Source organism: Silene latifolia, chromosome 11, assembly GCF_048544455.1.
Source record: "Silene latifolia isolate original U9 population chromosome 11, ASM4854445v1, whole genome shotgun sequence".
In the NCBI taxonomy this organism is placed as follows: Eukaryota; Viridiplantae; Streptophyta; class Magnoliopsida; order Caryophyllales; family Caryophyllaceae; genus Silene; species Silene latifolia.
Genome location: NC_133536.1, coordinates 169,288,532 through 169,310,987, shown reverse-complemented (window position 1 = coordinate 169,310,987; position 22,456 = coordinate 169,288,532). Strand labels below are relative to the sequence as shown.

General features: G+C 38.2%; 1 long non-coding RNA gene across 7 annotated transcripts; it reads left to right on the top strand.

Moving 5' to 3' along the window:
- Positions 1–6,565: 6,565 nt before the first annotated feature.
- LOC141612063 (uncharacterized) lies at positions 6,566–10,232 on the top strand. 7 transcript variants are annotated; one of them, XR_012528971.1, is made up of 8 exons: positions 6,566–6,769; positions 6,884–7,489; positions 7,641–7,787; positions 8,383–8,540; positions 8,640–8,768; positions 8,899–8,978; positions 9,378–9,444; positions 10,009–10,232. It is a non-coding gene; the product is annotated as an uncharacterized LOC141612063 (long non-coding RNA). The 7 variants fall into 7 exon arrangements; XR_012528968.1 differs by having other exon boundaries at positions 9,983–10,232; XR_012528967.1 differs by having other exon boundaries at positions 6,884–7,787.
- The last annotated feature ends 12,224 nt before the right edge of the window (positions 10,233–22,456 follow it).

Sequence of the window (22,456 nt, the reverse complement as noted above, 5' to 3'; positions counted from 1 at the left end):
GTCATGTCATATGCTACTAGCATCATAGGGATCATCATTCCACTACCATCTGATCGCTCTTGACGAAAGCATTTGAAAATTGAGGATGAAAGTAGTCTAGTTTAACACCATTTGGAGGTGATTTAGTGCCATCCTCTTAGCCTTAGTAATTTGTTCAACTAGTATTTGTGAAGGATTATATGGTCTTAAATTTGTTCTCTCTTAGTTGCCTCCGCCACTTGATGAGGAAGTGGCCATTCCTTTTGTAGATGCATCCATTATTTGATTTTGTGTGCTTAATGTTTGGATGTGTCGCCATTTTGGCAAGACCCACCTTGCCTTGCAAGAAGGCATCCTACCTCATGGTTGTCTTGTTGTGAGTTGAAGGGGCGGAGTGAGACCCGCTAATTGTCTCATATAGACTATGTTATTAGGTTAGTTTAAATAATGGTCCTAGTCTTTGTCACCTCTTTACTCGGGACGAGCAAAGGTTCGGTTTGGGGATATTTGATGTGACCATAATTAGCGCATATTTAGCATCCGAATTAACCTTGTTCCCATGCTTTTCAGTGCATATTTGGGTCATTTATTGTCTTTAGTTCTTTGTTTTGCATATTCTTTGAGATTTTGATCCCTTGGTAGGAAAGGAGTGAAAATCTTGCATTTTCATGGCAAAACGAGACTAAATTGATTAAATTCAATGACCAAGCATCAAGAAGAGACAAGATTAGAAGGCCTTTGTACATATGATAGTAGATGAGCAATGTTGAGAAAGGATCCTTGCATCCCCGAGGAAATCCCCAAGGATTTTATGAAGAAAAGGGAAGAAAAGAAGAAGAAATAGTGCTGAGCTACAATCCGAGCGGATTGTCCTGAATCCGCCCGTCCTCCACAAGCACAATCCGTGCGTCTTCCTTCAAAGACGCCCGGATAGCAGCCACAGAATCCGCCCGGATTCCCCTAAAGACGCCCGTCTTCCCCTGCCTAAATCCGCCCGTCCCGACTCCTATACGCACGGATTCCAGTACAGCGAAATTTCGTCTTCTCCAAGCTACAAAGAAAGAAGCCCTTCCTTCGAAAAATACCGGCTTCTCCCTGCTCAATCTAAGAAGTTTAATTACTAGTTTAGCCCTTAGTTAACCCTAATGCATCCACCTAATTTCCACTATAAATACCCCATTAGTCTAATTAGAAGAGCATGTTCTTCTTATCAATTATTAGAGTAGTTAATATAAATCAAATGTCTCTTTAGTATTGTAATCAACAATTAATCTAGTTCTAATACAAGTTTTATTTCCTTAATCTCTCTTTTGTTCATCCTTTATTTTGGGTAATTGAAGATTATTTGGGTTATTATTGGGAGATTGACAACCTCTCAATCAAGCATCAAGTACTTCTTTTATTCTTTGCTTTATTATTGGAATCATTAGTAGGTATAATTCTCTTAATCCCTTTTTAATTATTGTTAATTACTTTCATTTATTCATCATGTTTCCTTTTGTTGGTATGATTGACAACCTTGCTAGCATGATCAACATGATAATGAGTGAGTAGTGACCTAGCTAGGGTTAATGGGTAATTAGGGGAAACCAACATGGGGAATGATTCATGCTTAAATTAATATGCTTTCATGGTTTATTTGCTTGCTTGTTTTGATCTCAACTCATGCACATGTTATGTTTGATGAAATGTGAGCCTATGAATCCTTACATTTTTTACCCATCACCTATCTTTTCAATGAGACTTGTAAGACATAAACCAACTCGAGTCTCATTAGACCATGCATGTTGTTGAGTAGGGGAGACTAAGTCGACTTGTAGGTGTTGTACAATCTAATCAATTTGGCTCCGGGACCCAAACTTTCCTAGGATTGTAAGATATAACCCAACTCAATCCATCACAACAATAATTGCTTGCTTATAATTTGAGAACATGTTTGTATGATCAATTCCCATGATTCCCCTAGGACCCCATGACACCCTAGTGCTTTTTATCAATTGTTTACAACCCTTTTAATTCATCTTGCTTATTTACTTTCATTGCTATTTAGTTAGTGACCTTCTACATCAACCCAAATTGTGACACCCCTAAGACACTACTAGTTTCAATAGAAATCTCATCTCAATTCCCGTCCCTTGGGATCCGACCTTTACTTGCCTCTTTGCTAATTGTAGAGTTGTTTGTGAAGCTATAAATTTTTTTTTGATTCGGACGTGACCCAACGACAACATCTATTAAATTGTGAACACGAAACGGACTCCGATCAATACCACCATTGAGAGGCATGCGGGAGGTCAACCCTCTCAAGCACGTCACTCCACCTCTAGCATTCAATCACCCTCTAGCTTAGAAATGATGGATATGATGAGGGAATTGAACTTAGGTGTTAATGCAATTCGTGATGACCAACGACTTGCTTTGCATCCAATTTATGATTATTTTGCTAGACAAGGAGTAATCCAACCCGAGGGGCCACACCCTTCATTTTATACTTATCCTCCGGGTGGATTTCCTCCCTATTCCCCCTCCTCCTCCTAACAATGATGCAGGTACATTTACTACTTATGCACCCGGTTCGGATTTTTGTGGTTTGGATTATGGTGTTGAGGCATTACAAGGAGGCTATGGTGGATATGGTGGCTATGGAGGGTATGGTGGGTATAGTAGCTATGGTGATGGTCTTAGTAGTGGCCAAAAAATTGGTGAGTATGTCACTCCTCTTCAAGAGGATGATTTAAGTGGAAGTGGCCACCAAGGTGAATCAAGTGGTAGTGGTAAAAAGAAGGAAGGAAGGAAGGGGTTCAATTTTTGGCCCTTTTCTTAGATGATTGATTAACAAGTCCCCCGAATCCATGCTAGGTTAGGGGGAGGCTAGCAAGTTGAGTAAGTTTTTAATTGCTTTGAATTTTAGTTTAGGTCTTGCAACCCATTAAACATAACCTCTAGTCCTTGTTTTGTGCTTTGAGCCATTTTTATGGTTTGATTGGGTACTTTGAATTGTTGGCACATTGACGACAATGTGATGTTTATCTTGGGGGGTGATTGCATTTGCATATAGTGTAGTTGGCATGTAGTGTAGAAAATTTGAAATTTTTTGAGAGAAATTATTGCTTTGTGCTTGCTTGTAGCCTACTTTCCTCTTTGCTTATCCTAATAATGGCTTTTAGCTAATGATTTGTTCATATATGATAGGATAATAGCTACATGGGGATGTCTTGACATAGTAGGTGGGAGATGGAAAATGAACCGAATAGGATTGATCTTGACTTGTGGCAAGCTACAAAATGGTAAGGTAGAGCCTCTTTAGACCGATGCATCCATATCCGGTCTCTCTTAGGTGAGTGTAAGTGTCTCCTTATAATGTGTGTTACATCAAAACGCATAAGTATGGTTCTCATGTCATCTCTTGGTAAGCATGCATTCATTTGTTATAGCATTTTGGAGCCATTCACATGATATATTTACCTTCTTGACCCCTTCATAAACATTTTCCTAGTTACATTATAACTTGCCAACCATTGTTGAGCTAGTAGCTTTGTTTTGTTTGGGTGCTCAATTGGGATTTGTTTCAAAGGTTGTGGAAATCATGTGAGCTTGGTCCTAATGCTCAAGAAAAAAAAAAGAGAGTTTAAATGATGAAAAAAAAATGAGAATGAAAAGATGAAAAAAAATGTGAAAAAAAATGAAAAAGCATGAAAAAAAAGTGTGCATTGAAATGAAAAAAAAAAATGAGAAGAAGAAAAGTTGTGAGAAATTCTCAAGCATTATTCATACATTTTGGAGGGTTTCCTTATGGTTTGAATTGCAAAATTGGTTTAGAATTGAGATTGAGCACCTTTACATTTTGGTAGTTGCTAGCTTGACTTAGCTCCACATTACCATAACTCTTTTGTTCCCCTTTCTTACCCATGTTTATTTGCCTTCTTCCTACCCATTTGGCTTCTTTATCATGCTTACATTTGATTGTATTGGCTTGCTAGTTTTGACATGTTTACCATATTAGATTGCGGGTAGATTGTTATAAGTCGAGGATAGTTGAGTGTTCATTCACAAATTGTTCTTTCACATATAATAGAGTTTGAGTGCCCCGTGAGAGTCCATAAGTCAAAAGATCATGCAAGAGCTTAAAGGTTTGTTCAAAGTTTTCCATGCTACGCCGTCGTGTAAATCTCATCCATGTTTTGCTTTATTCCTTGCCCATGTTGTTTCGGGTTTCTAAATCATTATGCTTAGCTTGTTTGGGATATTGTAATTGATGGGATTTGGTTTCTTGCTTGGGGACAAGCAAGGGTTTAGCTTGGGGGAGTTTGATGTGTTCATTTTATATATACTTTTACCCCTCATTGTAGCTCGGTTTGTATTGTTTATCATACTTTAAATAGTATATTTTTGAGCTAATCTTGTGTTCTAGGTGTATTGTTGTGTTTGTTGCATTTTTGTAGGAATCTAAGCATTTAGAGCCTTTTTCCTATCATTTTGTACACCAAGTTCACTAAGCTAAACAAGACCAAGTGTTGGACTAAGCATGGAGTATTGGAATGGGTTGTGCATGAAGAAATTAGTGGATTAATATGTTTAATTCAAATATTGTCAAAAGCATAGTCAAACCCAAAATAAAAGTCCAACTTAAAGGTGAAAGCATTGGATGCTAAGGAAGCTTTGGATTCTAGTAATGTGAAGTAATACCGAGTGATTAAGGAGCATTTAAGTGCAAGCATAGAGATTCTTCAAGGAATTAATCAAGAATTAAGGGAATTTACCCGGATAACCACGGCCCCGATCGGGGTTAGCTGTCTGTTGAATGCTTACGTTTCTTTTCCCTCTCCTATAAATAGGAGGAGCATTTCATAGCTATAGGCATCTCATATTTTACGTCTCAAATCCTCACATAGCCATAAGCATTATAATTCTCTCAATAGTTATCATGTTAGTTTACAAATTGTTAAGCTTTCCTTAGTTCAATCTTTCAACATTTTGTTCTACAAGTTATTATTCAAGTATTCCTTATTCAAGCAATTGGTTACAATTTGTTCTTCTATACAAGTTATCTACTATTAAGGTATTCTTATTTCTAGCTTGCAATTTTACATTTCTATTTTAGTTTACACATAGTTTATAATTAAAGTACTCAATTTAGATTACATTAGCATTTTTCCTTTTACATGTTATATCATCTAGTTTATATAAATCATACAACCATGTTTAACATTTCTTACAATATAGTTTGGAATTTACATTCCAATATGAGTAGCTAAATTTCCTAGTCTAAGGGCTAGGGGAGCCATGCAAAATCAAGTATACAACATGATTAAAATAGGTTGATAATAATATTGTTCAAATTGCTTCTATCACATGCTTGTGCTATAATGTTTAATCTTTGTTTAAGGCCTTATTCAATTGATTAAGTTTGTTCATTCTTTCTAAAGTCGAGAGGCATGTAATTGAATTAGACTAAGCATGTATAGTAGGACGACCTAGTCATGGACGAGAGTTTCTCTAGGACCCGGTCTATGGTTGACACTAATGCCATAAGGTGGGTGTCTCTAAGCCTAAGCAATTGACAATGTTATTAATACCGAGTTTAACATAATTATATACTTACCTTTTCATGTGTGACCCGACCCCCTTAGACTCCTTTTTATTATATAATTTACATTATAATTTTTGTTAATTATCAAACAACCAAACAAACCCAAAACGAAATCGATCTTGATAGAAATCTTCCCATAGCATTTCACAACGTAATTCCCGTTTCCTTGTGTTCGACCCCTATTGCTACATTCATTTGTTGTTTAGGGTAATTATCTTTGCATAGGTACACGATAAGCCTATCAGAGCGCCTAACCACGACCCCGGTCCTAGCCTTGCCGGAAGGGAGTGAAAATTTTGAGGTATACACCGATGCTTTAAAGAATGGTCTAGGATGTGTGCTTATGCAAAATGGTAGAGTTATTGCCTATGCTTCGTGACAATTGAAGACCTATTAAGAGAACTACCCAACCCACGACCTATAATTGGGAGCCCTTGTCTTTGCCTTGAAGATTTGGAGGCACTACTTGTATGGAGCAACCTTTAAGGTGTGTTCCGACCACAAGAGCTTGAAGTATATCTATCTACACCCAAAAGGATTTGAACATGAGACAAAGGAGGTGGATCGAGCTTATTGGGGACTACGACATGGAGATAGTCTATCATGAAGGGAAAGCTAATGTGGTGGCCGATGCCTTGAGTAGAAAGTCGGTGTACTCCTTGTGTACCGCCTTGTCCATGCTAAGGTTGAAGGAAGAAATGAGTAAGATGGGTATCCATGTGATACGAAAAGGGGAAACAATGGCACTAGTATAAAAACACCCAATTGAGTCTATCGAATTACGTCGGTTCTAACCAAACTGACGCAAAAACAATCGAATATTGGCGGGAATGTATTTTTTGCCTTTTAGCATCACTTTTTGCGTCAGTTCTTCTTTAAAACCAACGTATTTAAGAGAGCTTTTTACGTCGGTTATCAAATGAATTGACGTATTTGATCTAATGTATAGGTTGTACTAGTACAATTGATGTATTTGTGCTAAACGTTTTAAACCGGTTTACTTGAAAACCGACGCAAAAGGGTTATTTATATAAAACTCTCTCAATACTCGACTAATAAAATGCTTAGCAGTAACATAATTTTAATCTCTCCCTCTCGATCTTCCCAGTTCCCACGGCCCACACTCTTCCTCGCCAACCTCGGCTACTAACCTCCATCGCCAGCAACATCTGTCATTTGTGGTCATCTCCTTGCCCTCATGTGCGTTTTTCCCCTCTTTTGTCCCATCAATTATTTTAATGGTTAATTAGGTCAATTACGTTTATGTTTTAGGGTTTTCCTTTGATTAGATTATTGGATTTGTACTTGATGTAGGACTGGGGTTTTTGTATATTCGCAGCAATTTGCATCCGGCTAAAACTGGTGAACGAATGTCACTCTTATAGTTCTCCTTTTGACATTGTCATTGTTTAATGTTCTTTGATTAACTGTAAATTGTTGTCAAGAGTTTTTACATTCATAGCTACCGGTGTTTCAGATAGAATGACTGTTTCGAGACTACTGCAATCAAAGGGAGTAATGATCCATGTTATTATTCTAACTACTAGCTCTCGTGCAAAGAGATATTTGTTGGGTGATTATTCTTGTAGCGAAGGAGTATATTTTTTAGACACTAGGTCATTAGTCCCTTCAAAAGATATACTGTAGTTACTAATGACTTATGTTTTAAACTTAATTTCTCCTCTGACACATTCTTAACTGCTGGAGTACTGAATAAAAAGGAAGGACTTGCAATCACTGGCTATATGGGTGTATGTTTCAATCTTGAGCTTCTCTAAATATCTTGGTTTATGTTTGTCACCAAACCAAAGTGGCCTTTTTCTTCATTAAAATCATTTGAAGTGAATGTATACTGTCAGCAGAATTTTGTAGTACTTATTGGACTTCTCTAACGAGGTATACTCAGTCAGGCATAATGAGGTATTCTGCGTAACATAATTTTTTTGGTGAAAATTATATGAGACGGTTTTATATATGTATACGATCAAGCAATTTAGTGTTATAATGTTAAGAACTTTATTCCTCGCAAATATGTTTTAATCTTGGGTTTATATCGGTATAATGAATGTAGATTATGATGACTATGAAAGGCATGAATTAAGCTTCCGAAACAGGACTGAAGGCGGGCAAAAACAATTTGTTGGGGGATGATGTCAAAAGGACTTCTTCCAAGACGCTCTAGTCTCATCGGCCTTACCTGGTCCTTAGTCTCGTTCAGGTCCGTTGTTCTCTCGTACTCTATTCAGTATTGACATAGGATATGGCTTCATATTTGGTATAAAATTAGGCTGGGTAATAAAATTGACGCAAATGTTGGTTTTTTAAACGATGAAAGTTTGATTTCCTTATACTATTTTGGATTTTGTTTATGAAAGTGGCACATTAAAATACATTCTATAGTAGCTGCCCCAATCAAAATCCTCTCTGATGCTGGTCTTGGAATGGCCTTGTAAAGTCTTGTTAATCAAATTTCTTGATAATGTTGTACAAGAACTGTGAATTTGATCCGATTCAGTTAGTTACTGAGATTCACACCTATCTAACCGGTCATTCATTGTAGGGTCTAATTTGGGTGTACGTCCTTTGGGTCCTCTGAAATGTGGGGAAAGTGAATTGTGTAAGATTTGGATCGACTTAAAGCATGACAATAAGGTCCTAACTAAATTAGTCGTTTTGTGTCTGATGGTTTGAAATTGTTTCAACTCCAGTTCCCGGCTGCCTCGAGTTCTCTTCAGAGAATAATTCGGGTTGTTTGACTTATGTAATTTTTCTCAGACTCAATCAGAATCCAATATGATGTTTGGTATTGGCAGGTTTGTTCAGGGCACTTCAACACAAAATCATTTCTTGTGGAAATTCAATAGCTGCCGTTTTGGCGCTGGTGCGGTTCATCACGGGTCCAGCTGTCATGGGGGCTGCTTCGATTGCTGTCGGGTTGAGCGGCATGCTCTTAAACATTGGTATTGAGCAGGTATAATAGCTTCACCAAGATACTTAATTTATTACTATCTTGTTAATTAATGGTATATTTTTTGTTTATTTAAATACGATTTTGGTGCATCATTTTCAGGCTGCTCTGCCCTACGGAATTATACCATTAGTCTGCGCCATGGAGTACAATGTTCATCCTGATATTCTCAGCACAACATACTAACTCTTATCCTTTCCTACTCTTTAGTCTGAGATTTTTTTTTTTGAGGTAATTCAGTCTTACGTTAACTCTTTTCATTGTCTATTTTCTTTTTTCAAGTAATTTTTATACTATATATTGATTTTGAAAATGCATAATATTGCAAATTCAACGATGTCAATATCATGGATTTTGCTAGAGAAGTTTGGGCTACTAGATGTCTATACTCGAATGATTTGAAAATGCGGAAACGTTAAGAATTAATACTCCAGCCAAATTGTAAGATTTCGTCATCTTTACTTTTCCTTTCTTTAACTTTTCCTTTCCATATTCCAGATTTTTATTTTGCTTTTGATCGAATTATATAGTATGTGATGATTACTTTCACATTGTACATAGTGTATGTGTGAAGTCACAAATATTTGAAAGCGCTTACCACGAAAAACGCTGAGTTTGTTTCTATCACCTATTAAAATGCAGCGTTATTTGAAAGCGCCGCCTAATAGTAGTTCGTTGTTGGCTTTTAATCCGTCATCTTTACTTTTCCTCTCTTTAACCGACTTTAATCCGAAAAACTCCCGAAGCCGGGAGTGTCAAGTAATACCAGCAGGCTTTTATTATTTCCTTTGGTATATTTGATGATTCAGTATGCATTTTTCCTCTCTATGTCGTATGCAGGAAAGTTGCTTCACCAAACAACCACCACTCGGAAGAAATAGTAGTTCGTTGTTGGCCTTTAAACCAAGTAATCTCTCACTCAGCTTTGTATGATGATGTACTTTATTATAAATCTTTGGTTATAAAAAATTATATTGTTCATTTGTATGTTGGATAGTATGAGGATGTTGGAATGGGTGAGTTGTTACTCATATATTTCAGCTTAGTTGAGAAACTTGTATACTATTGTATTACAATGGCAGCTAAGGATTGTTTAGTAACTCATTCATTAAGGAACATCTCTACAAGCTAGTGGCTATAGTGAGTATTTTAGATACTTTGAATTTATGTTATACTCTATGTTTTTTTTGGTGACTGTAAACCTTGAAATATATTACTTTGGATACACTGAGAAATGAATTATTAACCTTGACTGCTAAGAAATCTTTGTTTTAGTGAGTTTTGTGATAGTATTAGAAGCATCATAAGAATTACATCTTTCGTAAACCCATCCATGAATAAAAATTAATGTGGGGGTTAACTTCATTCATCTATTTGATAATATTCTATAATTGTGGTTTGTAACTTTTTTTTCTAATTCTGTAATTATTTGATTTATTTACAAGGGTTTTGGATTTTTTGACAAGGGAAGTAATAAGAAAGATGTTAAAGAGGCAAAATTTGAAGGTTCGGCAGCTTATTGTTTATACACAGTGGGATTAGTTATACATTGGATTGTATTTGGAACGTCGTTTGGGGTGAATGAGATGTAATCTTGTTTTACATGTGATGTATTAGTGGTTGATTGGATTTCTTGTTGCAGTTGGTATGAATGAAAATTTTATGGGGAGGTGGTCCCGAAATTTCGGTAGCAAATTTTTGTATATAAAAAAAAAGTAATCAATTGCATTGTTCTTTAATGAAATGACGCAGATAAGGGAAATAAATTGGAGCGAAAATGAAATGTAAAATGCATCAGTTCTAACTTCAAATGACGCGAAAAGTAGAGCAAATACATCAGTTATGGAAAGAAATGACGCAAATAGTTAAATTAATTGGCGCTAAAATAAAATATCAATTGCATCAGTTTATGAAAAAATGGACGCAAAAAAATAAGGCAAATGCATCTGTTATGTGTAGAACGGACGCAAATAATAACTATTTGCGTCAGTTGTAATAACTTTTTGCATCCATTCTATTGTAGGAACTGACGCAAATACTACCTATTTGCGTCGGTTTTTAAAACACAACTGACGCTAATGTTGAATATTTGCATCAGTTCCACAACTGACGCATATGAAATACGACCCCTCGATATACGTCAATCCAAAACCAACTCAAAAGGCCCTATACAACTAACGCAATAGGGGTTTTGTCCATTAGTGTGGGAAATTTGACCTTAGAGCCCGAGTTATATGATGAAATCCTGGGAAGGCAAGCAAGTGATGTGAGAATTCAAGAATAGAAGGGAACACTAGAAAGGGGAGAACCCTCGAGATTCGAGTTACACGAGGATGGAAGTCTTAAGTTCAAGGGGAGGTGGTGTTTACCGAATGATGATGAGCTTAAGAAGAAGATTATGAATGAAGCCCACAACACACCTCAAGAAAACATTTTGGTGGTCAAATATGAAGAGGGAGGTGGCGGAGTTCGTGGCAAGGTGCTTGACTTGGCAAAGGGTGAAAGGAGAACACAAGAGACCTCAAGGGAACGTACAACCCTTAGATGTACCGGAATGGAGGTAGGAGTCGATATCTATGGACTTCATAGTTGGACTACCAAGAACCCAAAAGAGGATCCGAACAACATGATTTGGGTCATTGTGGATAGATTGACCAAGTCGGCTCATTTCATCGCAATGAAGGACACTTGGAGTAAGGTAGCGTTGGCTAATGCTTATTACAAATATGTGGTCAAGCTTCTTGGGTTTCCAAAGGACATAGTATCGGACCAACATTCGCGGTTTATTTCAAGATTTTGGCAAGAAAAGTCCTTGGGCACTCAATTGAAGATGAGTACGGCCTTTCACCCGGCAACAGATGGACAAACGAAGAGGACCATCCAAACATTAGAGGATATGTTGAGAGCTTGTGTCTTGGAATTTGGAGGCTCTTGGGAAGAAAGGCTACACTTGATTGAGTTCTCCTACAACAATAGCTACCATGCTGGCATGGCACCATTTGAAGCTTTATATGGAAGAAACTGCCGCAGCCTGATATGTTGGGATGATAGCACCTAAGCCATGCTATTGGGACCCCAAATGATTCAAGACATGATTGATCAAATCCATGTAATCTGTGAGAAGATGAGAGCGTCACGAGATAGGCAAAAGAGTTACGCCGATTTGAGGAGAAGTGTTACTGAATTTGCGCCTTTGCGGTAGGAGACAAAGTACTACTCAAAGTTTCACCCATGAGAGGAGTCATGAGATTTGAGAAGAGAGGCAAGTTGAGCCAAAAGTTCATTGGCCCCTATGAAATTTTGGATAGAGTCGGGGAAGTGGCCTACCGCTTAGTACTTCCACCGGCCTTGGACCGAGTTCACAATGTCTTTCACGTGTTTCAATTGCGTAAATACATAAGTGACCCCTCTCATGTGCTCGAAGTAGAGATGATCGAACTCGATGATGCCCTGACGTATGTGGAAACACCCAAGGAAATCCTAGACCGAAAGGTTAGGAAGACAAGACATGGCGAGACGATCTTGGTGAAAGTGTTATGGTCCAACCATCTTGTTGAGGAGGCCACTTGGGAGGCCGAGGAAAACATGAAGGAACGATACCCTCACTTTTTCGAACAGGTATAAGTCGGTTACGAGGTCGTAACCATGTTTCTAGAGGGGTAGGGCGTATTACGCAAGTACAAATAATACGAATTTCTTAATCCTTCTACTTAGCCTTATAAATTTTGGTTGGTCATAGCATACTAGTTTCATGATACCCGACTTACCGCCTTTCACTTTGAGAATTTCATGGGATTAGAATTTTGACTCTTAGAGTGTCAGGTGTGAACTTCGGGGACAAAGTTCCTTTTAAGGGGGAATATTGTAATACCCACATTTATATAGACTAGACTCGATCAAGTATGCGATTCACTCGGCCGAGTGGAGCCCCACTCGACCGAGTGAAGGAGCGAGTGCCACTTGACAGTATTCTGGAAGCTTGTAAAGATGGTCACTCGACCGAGTGGAGCTTCCACTCGATCGAGTGGACCGGACACTCGACCAAGTGCCGGTTGAGTACGGCTTATACGGAGAGATTGGTGGTGAGATGTCGCTTTCAGAACCTTGTCACTTCAGATTTCCTACACAAAACCCTTCTCAAACACTATTCACACCACTCTCTAAACTCCCCCAGCATCTATCGAAATCCTTCACCAACAAACCCTCTCAAAACCCTAATTCTCTAGAGAAGATTCTTGCCTCCTTTGTTCTTCCACTTTGTTGTAAGTTGATCTACACTCCTTCTTCCCCTTAATCTTGCCTTAACAATCTTATTTAGTTAGTAGATTACTCTATACTTAATTAAGTTGTATAAATTAAAGGGGATATTTAAGGGGTTTAATTAGTATGGTTATTATAATAGATTGTAGTATTGATTGTAGTAATTAATATGTGAAGGGAGCTTCATTGAGGAGCATTTCTAGTGAGTAGGTTGTGTATTTGTGAAGATAAGCTTGAGGTAGGGTTTTCCCTACTTAGCTACGGTGATATTAGTGTTTAATTGTGCATTTATTATCATTAATTGCATTTGTCTCATGATAGTTGCATTATAACATGTTTGGTAATTAGGGTTTATCATATAAGATGATTTCATGGTAATTAGGTTAAGATGAGGATGGTAAATTGTCACAAAGATGATTACATTGCATTATAACATGTTAAAGAGCAATTAAATGAGAAGAAATGAATTAGTGAAGAGTTGAGCATGATTGTACTTGTTTTGCTAATATGGTTGCATAGTTGTATTGTTTGGACTTGTTAGTTTGTTCATGGTTTAGTGGACAATGGAAAATGTTAGAGGATTACTGGTTCCGATTTTGGAGACGGAAGGCGGTTGGAAAACCGTCTTCCGCTCAAGTCACCCTTGGAGCTTCCTACTCCAAGGGGGATGTACACATTTAGTACTTGGGTTATGGAAAGACTCGTGTGGTAAAGCACGACGTCTGGCAGGGGACTCGAATCGCACTAGGACCCGGTACCACGGACGTGATACGAGTACCTCGGGTGTTAGTGACGTCGTGGGCGTGTCCCGGTCACCGGTGTAACACCCCCTCATACCAAGGTACCTTACTAAGGACTACCCTAGCATGAGAAGCTGTTACCATCTCGGTTGCCCGAGGTTAGTATATCAAAAGCAACAATCCAAAAAAACTATATTAAAGTATAAAGAGTTTAACGATTACATTATCTCAGACCAACCCAAAATAAAAGTGTAAGGGCCTCAATACAATCGAAATCAAAGATGACTAAACTCGTAACCGGAAGCTAGACTCGAAGTGATGACTCCCACGATGTCCTATAGCTAAACATCTGCATTACCTGTCATAATCTGCTCACCATCCCCGAATGGATCACCGCAGGTTTTACAAAAAAACAGCACGGGGTCAGTACCGTTCAATCAAGATAAGACAAACAAACAATGTAACCGGCTGATCATCCTCCACAGTAACCGACTACACACCGAAGTGTGTAACCCTGTCAGATTACCCATCGCAACAGGTAATCCACTCCGCCAGTGGGGGACCGTAGCCCATCCCCACCAAGTCCAGCTCATCAACGAGCGACTAACAATCCCTGTCCCTTAATGTGCACATCCCCTCCCGTGACGGGTTCCACGGAGGGCGAACTAGGGTGTAAAACCACTCCCGCAAGTGACTCCACCACAATCACACACACTACAGCATCACAGCTGTCACACCCCACAACTGTCACATCACAACCACACCAACACCGTCACCACAACACCCATCCTCCGATGATCTGCAGATAACATCAAATATGAAACATATGCAATCTTAATCAATTAACAGTACTGAGTAGGAGAAACCCTACCTTTTTGCAATCCGCTATGCTGCAATCAATCATACAAATGCATAACAAATACCACATCGTCACCTACAACAATGGTAATCAACAATCAACACATATATGATGAGCAAACCCTAAACCCCCAAATTAATCCAAACTAGGGTTTGCTAACTTATAAGAACAACAATAGATCAATAAAGATAAGACACTTACTATGATGACTGACACGGAATATGGTGCTAGAACCCACAATCGATGAACTTTGCCTTTGAATTGATGAAGATGATTAGGGGGAGGGGGGAAACGTAGTTTATGTTTTAGAAGAAAATGCCTTTAGAAACTGACAAACGATTATATAAATAATCTCTAATCATTTTAATCAAAACCGCGAAAATAATACCCGACAGACCGGATACTCGGTCGAGTATAAAGTATACTCGGCCGAGTACCCACTACTCGGTCGAGTATTCAGCATACTCGGCCGAGTGTTCCTGGGCAGTAGCCAAACAGGCTACACGACACACACTCTACTCGACCGAGTAGGCCATACTCGGTCGAGTACCAGCCTATAAAATCTGTAGTATTACAGTCTTCCCTCCTTAAAAATCACTTCGTCCCCGAAGTTCTAACTCAACCTATGAAACCTGGACGTCTAACACTAGGTCTACCAACCACACTTACTTCCACAACATGACTCACGATATCGTCCCAACTACAGCATATACTCTCAATACTAACTCTATAATATTACCAAATAACCACAGTATAATGTTGCCAACTCTGTCTCACTTCTATAACACTCACTAGCAACTCAATACCAAGACAATCCACCGGTCAAGATCAACCATCAAGACGGAATGTTACATTCTACCACCCTTAGAACGAACTTCGTCCTCGAAGTTTACTCACACACATAAACATCCTCACACAATCCGTTAATACTATCGAATTTTACTCACACTCCTAAACATCATACTACTACGAGCACTGTCATTACCTGTATTAAAATCAACCATAACACGAATCCATCCTTTACTCTACACCAACACTCAAACTTCCAAATGTGCTATAACATATACAACCATCAAACTCTCTTTTCCCTTTCTACTCCTCTTAAGATAAATGTTACGTCCTCGTAACTCACTAATACTAGGTCATTTGCTATACCCCCCCCATAAACCTCATTACCATCGCATGTCAACGATAACCCACTACAACCTTAAGACCTACAACCATTCCTATATCCATGACTCTCTTTCACTAACAGTTCTCGTGCCTCCATTATTCTGTACTCCCATAACATATATCATAAAATCCTCAGTATAACCACTACTCCATATCTTCTACATTACCACAAAACGACATACTTCTATATACATATACACTCATCTCCACAATCTTATCTCACAATCCATAATCATTACACATACTCACATTAGCTTCTCAAGTTCATCTCCTTTATTACCACAAAACTCACCATTAACTTGACATGATGCTAAGTCACAAAACTCCGTACTCGCTGTCCCAAGAAAAGGTGTTAAACCACATGTAGTTCTAGTTCAATACCACACATGCTCCACAATTCTCTTGTCATAACTATGTCCACCAATGCCTCATCTAAAACAAGATCAAAAGTACTCCATCAACCTCTCACAACTGTGTCCCATTAACAGAATATTACTATGCCATGACAACAACAGCACCATACCCAACTCTCTCTCATGTCATACTTTATTATCACTCCCAAGCTGACACTGGTAAGGAACATCGGGAAACAAAACACGGTCTATATGCCCCGACCGACACTGACAGGAGATAGCAGTAAACAAACAATAATCTTTGACGGCACGAAAATACTCGTATCACAACACGAATTACCATGCAAAGTACACAATAACCACATCGATGACCATCGCAACTTTTAGAATCTCATAACATTGACTCAGCACAACTTCCTTGACCAGAAGACTTCATTAAAACCGCTTTACTAGATCAAAATTCAATCCTACATGGAATAACAGATAATAGCCTTATGAATACCATCCATACTACTACTCTTGAGGCGGGAACCTCACACCATTACATACATATATCATACATACACATATAAGTATGACATAAGACGCGGAACACACATATAACGACTCGTAACAATCACACCACACCATTACTCGTGAGGTCAGGACCTCACACAAAGCTTTACACACCTCACGGACCCATAATCGAATCTAACTAGCCAATACTGATCACGTAAGTTATCACTTTACAATGAATACCTCTCATCCGGAATTAACTCAGGTGCCTTTCATAACATATCCTCTCATACACACAATTATCACCCCTCAGGCAAATGTAGCCATAACATCAGTACTCAAATTCCAGCGAACACCTCATATATCCACATCATATACTCCTTCACAACCAAACATACTAATCACCTCCACAAAATCAACCTCATTAGAACGACTAACTTCCCTAAAGTAACATCATCCTCAACCACTAGTGACAAAACTATGACACCAACATCCTTCATGTGACTACTCTCTTACTATCACTTCTTAATATAACAATTTGTTCCCTCTCTTTGGTTATCATCCCAAATAACGAACATCCAATCCATCAACAAAATCTACCTCAACATTATTCCCAATTCTATCCTTTATCGTATCGTCACCTAACTCTCCACCAAAATCTCAGACCGTGCAAACATTCTACAAGCTTCATACTCCCTTAATACCTCGAAACTCACGACTAACACGTTGTCTTGCACTCCTATATAACCATCAACTCACACCCTCTAGTGAGGCTATCGTACATTTTCATAATTTCCTACCTTCATGCTCCTTAACTCCAGTCAACGTTCTCTCAACTTACTTCCATCCCTTTTTCCCCCCTTTTTACTCAATAAAACCAATAAATAATTCATCTCCTTTCTCTTTCTACCTAACTCTTTAGTAATTTGTTTATTTTCCTATAGCTCCACAACTCTAATTCCATTAATTCATATCAATATCTTATCAGTCTTCTTATCATTTATCCTCTCTCATCTTGCTTCTCACTCCCATTGTCACCATCAAGTCCACACACTAACAGTTACTCTTCAATTAGTCGTATCTCCCTTTCGTATCTCTAGAAAACCAACAATTTACCTCATACCGTTAACTTCCCAAAGAATTACACACTAGACTCACCCCTTAATATTCCAAATTCCTAAACTCAGTCACTATCTACAAATCCACATCGCGACATAACTCCATCTACATTCACTATATACCCCTCTACTTCATCCCTCTAAAGCAACCCTTCATTACATATATCCTTAAGCAACACAATCCTAACCGTCTCTCTCCATAAATCCTTACACATACCACTATGTCACTATTCATATTCCTCATCCCAATCTTTTATTCTCACGTTTCTTTACACTCACTTCACCCTTGTCGATATACACTTACTTTTATATTACTCAACACACGACTATATCACTCATCATATCTCACAAAACATGCTCTTTACCTCGATTAGCTCATCATTCTTCCCTTTCCTTTTTCCACTATTTCTTACAACCACATTAACACATGTCTTCCTCATAAGCCGGAATTCTCCATATCATAACATCCGGTAACTTACGTATCAAGACCGTCACATTTATAAAGAATGCTTTAAGACCCAAAACATACATGTGTACATAGCCCACGACTCACAACAAATGTAAGAACATAGCCGCCGACTCATAACAAAAGTAAGAACATAGCCACCGATTAAAAATTAAGGTAAAAACATAGCCACCGACTCAAAATGGCCGCCCACTGAGGTACTCGGTCGAGTACATAGCATACTAGGTCGAGTACAGGATACTCGGTCGAGTAACTATATTACTCGGCTGAGTTTTCGACTCCAAAAGCGAACACAATTATCACAGAGGATTACTTGTTCGAGTATTGAGAATACTCGGCCGAGTAGCCCTTACTCGGTCGAGTATTACTTTACTCGATCGAGTACCAACACAGTTCTCAGCATCGTTCAGTTTTCGTAAAACAGTCATATCTCACTCGTTACTTGGTTGTTTTAGGCGTGTGACCTATCGTTAAGAATCTTAAGAAGACAAGCTATCACCTCCAATTGGAATTACAGCAATATCATTTCTAGAACTCGACTTATGACAGTTTTAAGACAACCCTTCCGTAATCGATCTTCATACAAATCAAATTTTCTAAACCCAAACAATTTGAACATGCATAAGGCAACAACAACAACTCAATACTTTAAGAAAGCAGTACATAATTGAACTCTTATCATACTCACATGAAAATTAAACACAACATTCATATATATATAGACGCATGACCTTAATCACATGCTACTACCAACAACCAAACATTAACATCATCATGATCATATATGCATGTACCACTACCCTTTTGAAAGCCACATAATAAATACTTAACATGCCAACATATTACATAAATAAAATTCAAATCAGTAAATCTCGCCACGCTTTTCACATGTTTCCACATACCACTTCTCATACCGCATTATCCAACCATTCAAGTTCCAAGTACCACACACATACATGACTCGACATACAACAGTCCTCCCCCCTCCCCATGTGACCGGCTTGAGACCGTAAGGGCCTTAATGCGACTTCGGGACGTCTCCCAAGTCTTTGCGGTAGCTCCAAACAACTCTCCCCGGGTTCATTTTATTTAGACTTCCTAAGTTCATTGGGTTCATTAGTTTTAGGTGCCGGAATCGTCGGCTCTGATACCACTTTGTAACACCCCCTCATACCAAGTTACCTTACCAAGGACTACCCTAGCATGAGAAGCTGTTACCATCTCGGTTGTCCGAGATTAGTATATCAAAAGCAACAATCCAAAACAACTATATTAAAGTATAAAGAGTTTAACGATTACATTATCTCATACCAACCCAAAATAAAAGTGTAAGGGCCTCAATACAACTGAAATCAAAGATGACTAAACTCGTAATGCGGAAGAAGCTAGACTCGAAGTGATGACTCCCCATGACTGTCCCATAGCTAAATATCTGCATTACCTGTTATAATCTGCTCACCATCCCAGAATGGATCACCACAGGTTTTACAAAACAACAACACGGGGTCAGTACCGTTCAATCAAGATAAGACAAACAAACAATGTAACCGATTGATCATCCTCCACAGTAACCGACTACACACCAAAGTGTGTAGCCCTGCCAGATTACCCATCGCAACAGGTAATCCACTCCGCGATGGGTGACCATGACCCATCCCCACCAAGTCCAGCTCATCAACGAGCGACTAACAATCCCTGTCCCTTAATGTGCACATCCCCTCCCGTGACGGGTACCACGGAGGGCGAACTAGGGTGTGAAGTCATTCCCGCAAGTGACTCCACCACAATCACACACACTACAGCATCACAGCTATCACAACCCACAACCGTCACATCACAACCACACCAACACCGTCACCACTGAAGGAAATGTAGATTCACATACATATTAACATACTCAAATATGTCTAAATAATTTGTCATAAAATTAAAAACGGATTTTATGCATGCAAACAAATAATATAATAGAGGAGAAATCATGTCCTTACATTCAATATTTCGGTTATATTGGGCACAAGAGAGATCACCTTTCTCTCTTGTTCTTGAGCTTTTCCCTTATGGATGAACAAGATCTAAGTATAAGATCTCTCCCCAAGGTTTATACCCAAGGCTTCTCTTAATTTAATTAATATTACAAATACTAGTATAATATTAATCAAGGTAGAAAATTGAACCAAAAACCTTTTTAAAACACTTATATGTTTCGGTTTTATAGAGAGAAGAAGAGAGGATTTTTCTTCTCACTAGAACTCTATTTTGGATGATAGATTGGATTAATTGAATAATGCACTTCACTAAGTATATTATTAGGAAAAATTATGGAAAAACAATGATGGCATTTGCCTTCTCAAAACCGTGTAAGAGGAGGGCATTAGGGGAGCCAATGCATGGAGAAATTGTTCTTCACAAGGAACAATAGGCTTGCATGGCTAGGTTTGCTTTTAATCATTGTGTTTTCCACTAATTACAAACAACATATAATTAGCTTAAATCCCTCTAATTTTCGGCCCATTCAATAATATGGATTCCATATTATTTTTGTCAATTGTCAATATGTCACATGTCATATGTGACATAAATTTGTTATGTATTTTTAACATATTAAAAATCAACGTATTATCAAAAATACGTCACATACAAAAATCGACTTAGTAATTTTATAATTACTTGTGCCAAAATATTTTACCATTTATAAATTACAACTGATTGTATTTATAACAATTCATCCAATTTAATTGTTACATTAAACAATTATTTCATCCGAGTAATGATACAATTCAATTACTCAGACCGTATCTTATTTAATCACATTTCAATATGATACGTAAATTTTACTTCCAAAATCGTCCGTCAATTTTCAAGTAATTTAATTAACTCGTAACATTATACGATTAATTAAATAATCAATTAAGAGTGTTGCCCTTTAGGTATGACCTAGGGGGTCAACTGATCACCACCGTCACACGACAGTAATGTCAAACTCTAGTCAGCCAATCATTACCGATATATGTTGACCGGTTGACAATAACAATATTACTTCCCAATTGTATTCATTTTAATGAGACTTAAACATGTGATCATCATGATCAATGATCGTGATCGCATTATTGTCGGAGGACACATATTCCAACAATCTCCCACTTGTCCTCGACAAGTGTGCATCACCAATTCTCTTGTCCTATTACTATCTCCCACTCAATGCAAGGTGTCTTTCGGTCGTACTTGCAAGTGATCATATCGAGAGTGGTTTCCTCGATCCGGAGAATAAGCGATTGACCGGATTTATCCACTCGAATACCTTCCGAGCGTGGCCACGCATTTCCGATTCATTACTCCTCGAGTGGCCCCGAGATATTGTTATAACCCTGACTAGGGGTGGACAATTCCTATTGCACTCATTCCCTTCGACTAGCCACACCATCATAACCCAAAATATGCCCATTTGACCCCATTTACGAAGGTCGTAGTAACACAAATCAAAGTTAATCAAATCGTGCCATCTTAGGAGAATAGTCTTTAGTCAAAAGAATCGACTCATTCGAATACTATAGTAGCTCTTGCCACGACCAGGCTATATAAATTTGCCAGAACTCTATAAGCGGTCATTAGGCCCGACAAAAAGTTCACAACAATCTGCCTATGTGATCGACTAGTCATCTCACATGACTCTATGACACTTAAACTTGCCATCAATCGCATCACACTCTAGTCACTTCGAGACGTCACCTCATATAAGTAACTATGGGCAAAAACAATGTTAATCCATGTTCACTTTAACGGGGTTCAATTGTCTCTACAACCCGTTTGGATATAACAATGTACAAAGTGAGTTAATAATAACTCAAACGACAAATGTCGACATCACACTCGGGTAGTCAATATCATATTACAACCTTGTGATGTATATCATAAGTGTAAACACTCATTGATTGCAATAGAAGTTTAACATCCCATGTGTCCATGTGTTCAAACTTCTTACACTTGCATTTTCCTTCACATTCATGTTCTCTCTCATAGCATGAATCTTACCAAGTACACATCAAGGTTCACGACCTTGGTTTCGGTTCTTTAACTTGAAAGAACTTTCTTATCGACTATCACATAACGAACGAATTTGTGATGAATAATATAACTTGTACTGATCAAGTATTCCATCCACACATAATGCACTAGGTATATGTTTTGTAGTATCTTGTAACAATTGACAAAATTATTTAGCTTAGCACTTCTCACAAGTCCTAGCTTAACTAGGAAAGATTGATTTTTGAATAACCTCTTATTTAACCAAGCATCTTTCCAAAAACTTCTCATTTCTCTTTCTAGGCTTGAAAGAATTGGGATTCTCTTAAATCCTCATATGTGCTCGGATTTTCTACAATATGTGCAACCTCTTATCACATAATGGAGAATTCCGTTAAACACCGAAATCGCTCATCGGATTCTTCTTGAGAATAC